Below are 13,953 nucleotides of genomic sequence, written 5' to 3'. Positions count from 1 at the left end.
CTGAGTAAAGATATTAAAATGATCCTAGGTGATACCACGGTGATTGTCTATGGAAAAGGAAAGAACTTGAAGAGTATACTTGAAAGAGAGGGTAGAAGCAACACTAGATCTGCCATGAGCAAATGTGGTTCCTGTAGAGGATGTAGATACATAGCAGTTGGGACACGTAAGTGTAGTGGGGTATCAACGCACGATATCTTGTCCAGGTGCTTGTAATTGTAGCACCAAGAATTGTGTATATCTTGCTTCGTGTATGTCATGCGATGCATTTTATGGGCATGACTACAAGCTTGAAAATAAGAATAGGGGAACATGTCAGTTCAATCAGGAGAAAGGATGAGCACAATGCACTTTATTTGCACAGTGCAGTATGTGAATTTTAACAAATTTTTATTTTTATTATAGATAGGGTTAAGTCTAACATTCAGTGTGATGCACAGAACAGGGTAGCAAGGTTAGAAATGGAATGGCAGCTTAGGCTCAATGCTACCAGGCCCTGGGCTAAATGAATGTGTCACCATAAAGCCTCAGTTAAAATACTTAAGTAGTGTTATTTAGAGGAACTGCAATTTTACATTACATTTTATATGTACACATTTGCAGTGTATGACTATTATAAGTTTATTAAATGTTATGAATTGTTTTTTTAAACTAATACTTGGTTGTAAATGTATTCTTAAGAAATTGTCTGTTTGATTGATTTATTGATTAATTGGATGGGTGGGGAGAATGCATTCTTGCTTTAAATGTGGAGTGTTTTTTATATGGAGTGTTTTACTGTCAGACTCTGAAGAAGCCAGGTTGCTGGTGAAAGCATATGCTTAGTCTGTTGTTGGTTGAATAAATCTTCGTGTTTCAGATCTTGAGTATTCATTCAGTGCACACTGTGGTTCGAATTTCATTTTATTTTCTTGGTTGAACCTTTGTTGGTTCTGGTGGACTGTTTAGCTATTATTAACTCCACAAGTGATGTTGACATCCTACAGAAAGACCTCACTGAGTCCAATGACTGGTGTCAGAACCATGGCCTTAAGCTCACTGACAAAAAAAATGTGTCATCATCCTTTTTGGGATAAACCTGGTTCCCATGACTTACCACATTGATGGTTTTCCCCTGAATACAGAAGGCATTATAAGAGATCTGGGAACACAAGTTGACAGCAGCCTCTCCCTTGACCACCACATTGCCACCGTGGTCAGAAAATCCTTCTATGTGGCAAATCTCATTACTAAGAATATGGCATCCAGGAAGAAAGAGTTAACTGTTTCCCTCTACTCTTCACTCATTAGGCCAGTCATCAAGTACAATGCCTCATTTGGCTTGTACCTCACTAGACACCTGCAACGACTGGAGAGGCTGCAAAAGTACCTCACAAACAGGATCTTATGCCTTAAACACTTGTTCTATATGGACAGACTCCAAAAACTCCAACTATTCCCTGTCTCATATAGCCTACTTAGAGGTGATCTCTGCTAGACTTACAAAGTTATCTCTGACCCGGCTCTGTTAGAAATGCTGTAGCTAGTGAAATCCCAATCCCTCCACACCACACACTCCACAGACCTCAACCTTATTGCCACAATCAACACAACATGCTGGAGGGACAGGTTCATAACCCAGATAGAGCCCATGCTATGGAATACACTTGCCACACATGTCAAGCAGAGCACCTCACTGGCCCTCTTCAAGAGAAATCTTGATAAGTGGATGGGAAATAGAAAATCCACCCCAGGGATCACTCCAGTGAGTCTACTCAACAGAGGCACTGTGAGCTAAGGTCGGGTGGCACGATGGCAGGGTATCCTATAGGCTAGGCTTCATTAGCCTAGTACACACCTATAAACCTATGAATATATATATATATATATATATATATATATATATATATATATATATATATATATATATATATATATATATATATATATATATATATATATACACAAATATATATATAGAGAGATATAGCTATATATACATATATAGATATATACATATATGTGCTCAGAACATGTAGTGGAGTTGTATCTCAGAATCATACCGCTCAAACTCTTAGTGTAACAAATCTCTCCAAAGGCTGTCAGAATTGGGGAACAATGGGCCCAAACTAGGGACCCCTTTTAAATATTGCCCTTATAAATGTAGAAAGTTGCCAGAGTAACACAGTTTGCTTCAGCATACATATTCTGATGGCTGTGAGGTCTAAAAATGAAATGTATGTCAGCATTTACTGACAAATATCCCCATATCATCACAGTGATTTACCAGAGAAATTAGACTAATCTGTAAAACAGACCAGAAATATGAGCAATAAACCTGGACATCCTGAAACAATCCAACCAGTTGAGAGTTATGATCAGAACCCCTTACTGCAATTAATTTGAACCTTCTTCTTCTTCTTTCATTTTTTTCCCCGGTTAGGGGTCGCCACAGCAGATCACCTGTCTGCTCATGATTGGCAGTGGAGATTTACAGTGTTGAGTTGCCAGCCCAGTGCCCAACCTTCCACAGAAGGCACACACATGCACGCACTCACGCCTAGGGCCAATTTAGAGTGTCCAATCCACCTACAGCATATCTTTGGGATGTGGGAGGAAACTGGAGTACCTGGAGGAAACCCAGGCCAAGGCTGACAAAGTGGTAGGTGGAAGCCATGAAAATGGGAACATATCTGAAATAGTGGCATAGATAAGCTGACACAGTTGCAGCAGCAAAACCCTCCTGTCTGCTGTAACACATATTCACTGAAATAGCACATGTATTTTCAAATGTATCAGGCACTACAGGGATGTAACAGTACTGAAAAACAGACACCAGTGTGAAAGTGCATACCCACAAGCAATTTCACCACAGTCACATACTGGTAAGTCAAGTGAACAGTAGGGTACACGGACTGTGTGAACAAATACATCATTGTTTACCACTCACACACTACGCCTACATATACTGGCCCAATTCACAGTGTAGTCTGAATCCTGACCATTGTACAGAACATGTCTCAGTCTGCCCCTACAAACACATGCAGCCAATAGACCAGCAGAAACTGGAGCAGCATGCACAGTCAGATAAAAAGGGAGCCATGACACTTACATCTACCCCTTCCATACACAGCCCAAATAACATGTACACATGACATGCCTACACAATCCTGACAGTCTGTTAACAATGGCCAGACAGACACAGACCTTTCAAATGTAGAGTTCACCTCAGACTATACAGACTCAGGACTCATATCTATGGCCTCTTCCCTGTAACATGTCTGTGGGTCTACGACATCACTGGCATGGTAGTGGGAAAGAAGGCAAGAAATAATTATACTAAATACTTCTGAGCCTCATAGTGCATGACATCTGGACAAAGCCTGGCATCATTTGGAGACAGAGGCACAAACACAGATATAGATTGGACATATTGCTGTCACAAATTGAGACAGTTGCTGATGTAACAGGGTTTGTTGTAACATATTGTTCATGAGGAATATGAAGTCAGTATTACCAATGGATGTTAGTATTTACTGGCTGCATTCCCTAGAGTCCCTGACTGATTTTCCAAGGACAACAACTGTCTGGGGAACAGACAAAAGATAACAGACAAACATGTGGCCAGTCTGTGGACAGCATGCCAGTGGAGAGGTATGTCAGAGACATATCACTGTCAGACATGGTCACTCTGTAAATGCATGTCCACACAAACCCTGTCAATCTATCAACACACCATGTGTATAACAGTACTGATGACATAGAATCTGTTCACAATTCTGGAGATATGTCTCCCATGTTGTTGAGCTGTTTCTAAATGTCCTGTGAAGTATTCCCACCTACTGTCTGTCAATCTGTAGACCACCACCTCTGTAATGTCTCTTACAAGGTCTGCAATGCCATCTCAAAGGCAACACATGGAGGTCTCCATAGTCCTGATACACTTTCTGGTTGCATCCTGCATGAACACAGGCATGGCTTTTCAGACTCATTCAGCAGTGTAGTCTACCAGAGCCTGCGCAATGGTGTCATCCCATCTGCACAGAGGACAGACAGAGAAAGTAGATAGCAAACAGGCTATGCATTAGGATGAATGTTCTGAAGGTAGAAGTCTGAAACTGAAATGTATGACATTACTACATGACAGCAGTCCTCAATGACATGGCCAAAAAACACAGTACTCTACAGTTAATATCGATACATCAAAACATACAGCTCAAACCCAAGAACAAGATAGTGTAGTACTCTGAGTCCCAGCTTTGCATGCAGGGTTGCATGGTTTGAGTGCCACATTTTACATGGAAAAGCAGTGTTAAAAGTACTAATGCAATAATACAATATTTGTCAACATTTGTGAGGCAACCAGTGTACTGTAGCTGGTGTAACATGCAAGTTTGAGTGCATATAACACGTGATACTACCCACATATACACAAGTGTCCCATACAGTATAGTCACACCCCTTGCTACTGTAATGACAGTGTATAGAAGGATGTTCTGTAAAAGAAATCAATCCACTTACTAAATGATTTCATTGCTCTGTTATTTTATAAGACTGGAATGTGATCAATGGTTATGAGGGCTGAGCTATGCTTAGCAGGTTTAAGCATTGCTCAAACATAAATGCAGTTAGCTCAGCTGAGTGGATTTGTGCACTGGTAAGTGTCGTTAAGCAAAGCCTACATAGGTTAAGCACCTATTGGTTTAGCCGTATGTTAGCACCATTTACCATCACGCAAACCCATGCAAACCCACTTACAACTGCTTAAAACTACTTTAATCACTCTGCTTCCATCAGCCTCTGTTCTGCCCAGCAACAAAATAAAGAGCCCTTGAACCCAGGACCCTGTACACCATAGCAACAGCAATTTACCACTAAGCCATCTGAGCTACAGAAATGACTGATGTTTTTTCAAACGTACCATGAATTATAGCCACTGTACAATAGGGAAGGTTCACTGTGCAATCAGGAGTGATTGGTATCTACAAATATATGTATGAAAAGAATGATATACATATATAGAGAGATAGATATATATGTATGGTGATACATACATCTATATAATATATATATATATATATATATATATATATATATATATATATATATGTATATATATATATTACCAATAAATACCGAGGTGTGTATATGTGTATATACATATATATATATATATATATATATATATATATATATATATATATATATATACATGTCTCAAAATGCCCATACAAACATATGCTGCTGATAGGCCACTCATAGCTGGGGCAGAATTTTACAGTTGGATACAAAAGGACCCATGCCACTGACATCTGCCCCAGTCCAAAAATACATAAACAGTACGCTGCTACAAAAACATGATAGGCCGTACACAATGGCCAGACATACAACAACCTCTTAACAAATAAACTAGCATGACTGAAAATAGTAAAGAGAAAAACAGTCAGCCAGTAATTCACACAAGTTTATCATACTCTGATGTCTTGGCCAAAGCCTTCAAGGAGTAAAACATTACAATAAATACTTGCCTTACATACAAGAAGCAATTATCAATTATAATTACATATGTAAATGCACAGCCTCCACTTATACTCCTCATTTAATCTCCTAGTGGAAAAAGTATCACATTTATAGATATAAATTGATTCTGCACATAATAATTGCTTTTATATGACTGTTTGCTCAAACTGAGAAACAGACATTTTCAAAAAAAGTACCTTGTAACACACTACTGTCCCCATGGTGAGATTTGTAAAAATGTACAGCTATATAACTGTCTTCTTTCTTATCAGTAATATCTCTCACATGTTCTAACGGCCAAGTTTTAAAACATGTCTTACTCTCCCCCACACAAAATATGTTACAAGGATATCTAAGAGCATTCTCTATACACTGATCTCTTGAATGTTCAGAGTACCACATGTTGTCCAGCCTTTGCCCTCAGCAGGAATGTCAGTGCTAAATAATGATAGACCATACCTATCAACCTCTTACTGCATGACATCTGGACAAAGCCTGGCATAATTGGGGAACATAGGCCCAAATACATGGTCATATTTGGAATATTGTTATACACTGAGAAAGTTGCTGGTGTTACAGGGTTTGTTGTAACATATCTTTTCTGAGGGATATGAAGGCAGAAACACAAATGGATGTTAGCATTTATATTACATATGTCTGCTCTATGGGGTAGGGTTGCTAGATGGAAGCCTTTTCTTACACAGAAAAATGTCCAGAACTGGACAAACATTGCCAAACAGTACATCAAGTCTCCAAAATGCATGGTGGACAATGTGTCATGTTTTGATGACACCAAGGTTGAACCTTTGGCCCACAATTCCAAGAAGTATGTTTGGCCCAAAACAACACTTTGCAACACCAAAAGAATACCATCCCCCTGGTGAAGCATGGTGGTGGCAGTATCATGCTGTGGAGTTGCTTTACAAAAGCTGGAACTGGGCCTCTACTCAAGATGGAGGGAATTATGAACAGTTCCAAATATCAAACATTTTTGTCCCCAAACCTTCAGTCATCTGCTAGAAGGCTGAAGATGAACAGAGATTTTATCTGACAACATGACAGAGATCCCAAGCATACATCCAAATCGACAAAGGAATAGCTTCATCAGATGAAAATTACAGTTTGGGAATGTGCCAGCTGGTGGTCAGACCTACATCCAATAGAAAATCTGTTTGTTGCCCTTAATAGGGCTGTGCTCAAGAGATGCTCTCACAAATTGACATATTTGTAGCACTGTTGCAAGGAAGACTGGGCAACTATTACCAAGTAAAGATGTGCCATGATAGACTCTGACCTAAGACAACCAAATGCTGTCATTATCTCAACAGGTGCTTCCAGAAAGCATCTGTTTAAGGGTGTGCACACTCATGCAACCAGTTTATTGTACTGATTTCAATTTGCATATGTTTTCCCACAACAGATTATTTTTAAAATGGAATTGTACAGGCTATAGGTCACATTAAAGGTGGGAATTGTTTTGAAATGAGTTATTGTGGTGTCACGTTACAATAGCACAAAGACCAGGCATTGTAACAGGGGTGTGTACACTTATATATCCACTGTACCTCTATAGACTCAACAATACCTGACCTGTAAAGCCCTCCTCCACCAAGGTAGAGTAATCCTCTTTGGTGGACAGCACCAATACACAAACCACATAATAGGTTGTTATATTGCTGTACAGGGCCACATAGGTGCAGACAACAACTTGGAAGCATGTCCACCTCTATCTGAACAAGCATGTAAGGTTACAGGTGACACCCTGTAAGGCTAACTATGAGTACAAATCACACATATTCACACTGCCAAGGCCAGTCACAAGGGTGATTTACATATGTTGCCAGTCTCAGACAACACATTTTACCCTGTACTGGTGTTAAATCACACCTCATACACACATGCCATGGCTATAGGCAACCTGTATCAGACAGGTTAGGTGTGAACATCACCCCCCTGTCCCCCATCCCTATAATGAGCTATACACATCAACCGCATCTCTCCCCCATCAATGGTGAGCAGGTACATATTGCCTAGTGAAAGAAAACAACAGCAAGTCTCCATGTGGCCTGATACCATCCCTGTCTGCATCCTAAATGAACGTGGACATGTGCTCACAGTTCCATCACACACACTGTAGTAAAACACAGCCTCGGCAATATCCACACACCATCCACATGGAAGATGGCCACTATTATCCCTCTGCATAGAAATGAATGGGGACTAGAGGTTTATGCAATTAACTCTCCATCATTGGGGGGAATATGACACATCAGGGCCAGGAGTGCAATGCAAACTAATATTGTGCTGATAGATTACAGGAGTATGGTGTAGTTGTGAATGCTGTCAACAAATATCCACTGTTGATGTGCAATTTCTGTCCATACTGTTGACAACTGTATGATGTGCTATGATGTGTTTCACTGTTTATGTCTTCCAAGAAGGATGCAGCACCCCTAAAATCCACCCTACAGTGCAACAGAAACATCTGAAATAATTGACACCATTGTCAGCTATTATGAAGTCATGTTTGGCCGTACACAGGAACATCTGCGGGAGCGGACCGCCCTGTGGAATGACCTAGTCCACAGGGTAAATGACTTCAGCCTGCAAACAACATCCTATGAACAGGTCTGGTATCATGCCACTGACCTCATACATAATGTCTGGAAAAGCACTGCTGCCATAGCCAGAGAAGCGACAGCCACGGGTGAGGGCCCAGTCATGGACACCCACTGAACAGCTCCTCGTGAATCTTGGTGCACCCACCCAAAGCACACAACATCTTGCTGAATCCACCATTGTGGATGTTGGTGTCCCCTACAGAATGGACGAGGAGTGTGCAGGTTAGCAGAGTATTTTAGCATACATGCTTGTGTCTGTAGAGTATCTACATGCATATGTCAGATAAGATAGTAGTTGTGGATTGGGTTTGGTGATGCACATAAGTGCACATCTATGGTGATGGGCAGCATATTTCATAGTACTGGGGGTTGTACTGTTAATGTGCAGAAATGCTGCTTCCACCCTCTACCAAGGCCACATGTGAGTCTGCTGACAGTACCTCTCTCCTACACCTATTTAGCTCCTTCTAGTCTACAAGTTGGACAGCAGCCTGCAGCTGGTGAGTATGTAATTGTTTTGTTGTGCTTCGCCAATGCACACCTAGCTATATTGTTTGATGTCCATGTTCACTTGTGGTGGTGTTAACTGTAGTGCATCACAGTGGTTACCATGGGACCTATCTGAAGGGTAATGTAACATTCCTGGAGCATACCTCACAACCTGTTAGTGCAATACATCTGGACAGAGACCAACAAACTGGGGGTACAAATGGGCTATGGTAGGGACATGTATGACACAATAATCTTATACAGTGGATACCACAGTGTCCACACCCCTGCCAAGATGCAAAGTGTTTCTGATATATACAATAAAAAAAAAAGAAGTAATCTCTGTGGTATCCCCGAAGTCTCAAACAACCCACTAAACATGTATAGTGGGTCCAAAACAAAACAGTGTAAGAAACTTCTCTGTGTGGAAGATTGTCAGTCCATACATCTCTAGCTAATCACTGTATATTAATCAGATCAGACAAAAGTGGCAGAAGTAGTGAACTTAAACTCGTCTTAAGTCAAAAAAATATATAATTTGAAATATTGTACAGAATTACTAAGTATTCAAAAGTAATCCAAGCAAGGCATGCAGTCTGTTACCAGTCGAATATCCTTTATTAAGTACACAGACAAGCAATCCAAATAAAACAAAAATAACAGAGTAATAGTTTCCTCACAAGCTTTCTAAATATATATATATATATATATATATATATATATATATATATATATATATACACTTTTTATCAGGCAAGGAATTGGTTTATTGTGCTGTAAAACAAAGTGTTTTTGGTGCACATGTTAAATTCACATCCTATCCCCCATCAGTGTGACATTCGAGCTGGTCCTGCCCGACTTAGTAACTGTCATAATAATATAACCCTTATGTACTTAAAATAAAATGTATAATGATGTGGCAACTCTTATTTAACCAGATTATTAAGTAGATTAATAAGTCTGTGGTTTTATCCAAGACAATATACTACATGGCTGGAAATATATCAACCTTAATCCATTTGGCAATCAAAAAAATATATAACTATATACATAATACAATTTGCATGTAAAAAATCAATTGTAAAAATCATATTCTATTTTCATAACCTATTGTTAACAAAGATCACTTACCTCCTTCTAGACTTCGTCAAGTCTGTGTACTTTTGATTGCCAGATGGATTAAGGTTGATATATTTCCTGCCATGTAGTATATTGTCTTGGATAAAAATCACAGACTTAATAATCTACTTAATAATCTGGTTAAAGAAAAGGTACCACATCATTATAAAATTTATTTAAAGTACATAAGGGTTATATTATTATGATAGTTACTAAGTAGGGCAGGACCAGCTCGAATATCACACTGATGAGGGAAGGGATGTGAATTTAACATGTGTACCAACAACACTTTGTTTTACAGCACAATAAACCACTCCCTTGTCTGATAAAAAAAAAAATATATATATATATATATATATATATATATATATATTTAGAAAGCTTGTGAGGAAACTATTACTGTTATTTTTGTTTTACTTGGATCGTTTGTCTGTGTACTTAATAAAATATTTTTGACTGGAAACAAGACTGTCTGCCCTGCTTGGATTACTTTTGAATACTTAGTAATACAATATTTCAAATTATATACTACTATCATCTGATCTGATTAATATACAATGATTAACTAGAGATATATGGACTGAAAATCTTCCACACAGAGAAGTTTCTTACACTGTTTTGATATATATGATGAGAGACCACAATATTACATTTCACAACTTTTCCAACCTGTAATGTTACCATAACATGAACAGTTAACTTGTAAATCCTGACAATATGCTAGGCCACCAAATATAGGGTACACAAGACTTACAATACTCTGGAAGCATATGTGTGTACACCCTCCAAATAACACATTGTAGGAGCAGCTTGTGATGTACTGACAGCATTCACTCTGCTTGGGTACACACCTGTCATCAAGTACAGGGACTGAATGTGACAAGGAATAGGAGTCCACTGTCGGAGAGGTGCATTGATGACATTTTCTCAGTTACCTGTACCAGAAGCAGCCATGGCTTGCACACATCTTACAAAGCATCACAGGGATCTCACATTTGAAAGGTATAAGTCAAGAGTAGGGTACAACATTTACACAGAATTGCATATACCATGGAACACAGTGGAGACAGTCATCAAAAGGTAGATTAAATATGGGACAGCAGTGCTGTTGAAAAGAACCAGATGTCCTTCCAAAACATATGGAAGGACATGTTGAGAACTGGTCAGGGAGGCTGCCAGAAGAAATGCAGCAACACTGAGGGACTTGCAGGACTCTATGGCAAGTACTGGTTGTGTAGTACATGTGACAACACTCACCTGGATTCTGCATAAGTCTGGCCTATGGGGTAAAGTCAGTAGATCGAAGCATTTGCTCACACCAAACACCATGCACGGCTGTGTAAAAGTAGCAAAACATAACACCAGGTCTCCCAAAGGCATGTGTTGAAATGTGTAATGGTGTAATGAGACCAAGGTTCAAACTTACAGCCACTATCCCTAAAGTTACAAGTGGTGCACAAGCAACACCTCACTTCACCTGAAGACCACCATCCACATGTTGAAGCTCATTGGTGGCAGTGCCCTACTTTGGGGTTGCTGTTCATTAGCAGCATCTAGGCCTGTAGGCACAGTGGAGGGAATTATGAACAGTTCAAATAACACTCATGTGTGGGCCAAAGCCATCAAGTGTCTGCAAGATGGCTGACGATGGAGATGTGCTTCAGCTTCCAACACGACAATGACCTAAAGCATACATCCAAAGCTACCTAAGAATGGCTCCATCTGAATGCAATCAAGGGTATGCATTGGGCCAGACAATGTCCAGGCTTAACACCAATAGTAAACCCCCAGTGTAACCTCCAACATCTGTGCACATGAGCTTCCCTTGCCAGCTGACAGAGTTGGGGGCCTTTGTAGAGAAGACTGTTGAAATAATGCCAAGTTAAGATGTGCCATGCTGATACTCCCCTTCCCAGGAAGAATGACTGCTGTAGTTCACTTAACAGGTGTTGCAAAAAGCATTGGTTTAAGGGTGTCCACATCTATGCAACCACTGTATTGTACACATCTCACTCAGTATATTTCACAACTAACACATTTCTTTGTTTCTCAATTGGATTGCACAGGTCATATGTCACCTTTAAGGTGAGCAATGTTTTTGAATGCAGTATTGTGGTCTCATTTTATATGATACAAGAGCCTGCCATGTTAACAGGGGTGTGTACACTCATCATAGCCATGTTAAGCTTAGAAGGTTGTTGGGGTAACATGATTTGTTTGAATATACATTCATTGCTGGTGATGAGGTCTGCAAATCAAATGTATGTCATTAATTAGTGACATCAATCCTCATATGATCCCAGTTATGTGTCAGACAATCACATAGGGGTTGTGAGGAACAGAGAAAACATATGTGCCAGACATCTACACATTCTTCAATGATTTGTACAGTTGTGAGGTATGGTCTACAGTAGTTGCCACTGTGCAATACAGGTGAACAGCAATAATGTGTACATGGATGCAGTGTGTGCTAGGGGAATGGACATCACATACTAACAGTACTCATACATCTCTGAGATGTATATTGTTAGTAACAAGGATTCAGAATGGCCATAATGCATGATGATGAGGGTTGTGTGTCATGCATGTCACCTTTTGGGTAATGTGAGGTCTGTGTAATAGCGTTGTGCCACCTCACCTGTAAGTGTCTGTGTACATATCTGTGTGCGTGTCTCTGTGTGTGGCAGCCAACCATAATGTACATGTATTAATTTACATTTATTGTCCTCCCCTCACAGGAGGCAATGACAATAATGACAGCCATAGTGAGGCACAGGTGGGGTTGTCAGGGGCTTAATCTATGCCATTGGTTGGCATCCCACTGTTGTCCATCTCATCCCCACACACAGTTACTATGCCTGCACATACCCCATCCCCAGTGGCCATAGATGATGGACAGTTAGTGGGTGGTGGCATGGGACAGGCAAGTGTAGACACCAGCCATAGCCAGATAGCAGGCGAGGTCCCACACAAGGGGACAGGCAGGGGTGCTCGAAGGGGGACTGCTGCCCATCATGCCCCTGTCACAAGTGCCACAGCGACTGTCACCAGATGCATGTTTTGGACCATCATGGAGGCAAAAGACAGTTTCTCAAGGTCATGAATGCCACTCTTCCTGCTATGCATGACAACCTCCATAACCATGCTAATGCCCACTGTTATTATGCTGATGTCATGGATAGACTGTTGGGTGACATGGTGGCAATCCTCGACTGTGGAAGGTCAGTCATTAAAAGTGGAATGTCTGGGATAGAGCATGTGGTGAGAGTTTTCAGTCGGTCATGTGGACGTAGGACAGCAGCACAAACAGTTGAGGTTCTACATGGCTGTGCAGCTTCTCACTCCCATAGTGGCAGTACCAGCAGCACAATAGCAGGGGGGTCGCTGTCCATGCCACAATGGAGCAGGCCATGGCATGTGGTGCTGGCTGGTCCCAACATGTACTTGGATCCAGCAGAGAGCAGTCATCATCAGGGAGTAATACTGCATCTGGCCTTGTGCCTGGTCATGCCAGTGGGTCCCCTGGCAGGCCCAGTTCCCATGTCTGTGGCCAGAGATGGTGAACTGCACACACTGCCATGTATGGTCCACAGCTGTCCAACATACCGCTATGTAGGGCAGCCATATGGCATGACTGTGTGCATCCATACACACACACATCACCATCACAGCCAGGTGACCTCCAGACATACACACACCACCTCTGCATGGCCCATTTAATGAGTAACCCCCAAACACACACACACATGATGTCAACCAAATGGCCCAGCTTTGGCCTCTGGCAAATCCACATCACACCCTGAGCATATGATGATACCTGTACCACATCCCTGTTATCCATACCATCGATGCAGGGACATGCTAATACTGGTCTGATGCACAAGGTGAATTTAGTACAATTTAGCAATGCAATGCTGTGTAAAGTGTTGTCAGCCAGCATGTTTAACGGTTAACGGTGGGAGGGTGGCCTAACGGTTAAGGTGTTTGCCTTACAAACACAAGGTGCAGGGTTTGAGTCTCACAAGGGATAATTGGCTAGGCTTAAAATGGCTCGCAAGGGCAGTTAGCTTAGTACTAACCTATTAACCTATTAACCTATTAACATCAGAGTTTGTAGCTGTCCAGCCATGATGCATTGTTGTTGTTATTAACACTGACAGAATGTGGTCTCCATAATGTATTCTGTTTGTCTTCTAGGTGTCTGTGTGTCAGCAGGATGTGGCCC

The sequence above is a fragment of the Protopterus annectens genome, chromosome 5.part0, assembly GCF_019279795.1.
Source record: "Protopterus annectens isolate FY-2018-M chromosome 5.part0, PAN1.0, whole genome shotgun sequence".
Taxonomy (NCBI): domain Eukaryota; kingdom Metazoa; phylum Chordata; order Ceratodontiformes; family Protopteridae; genus Protopterus; species Protopterus annectens.
This window is presented reverse-complemented; position numbering follows the sequence as displayed.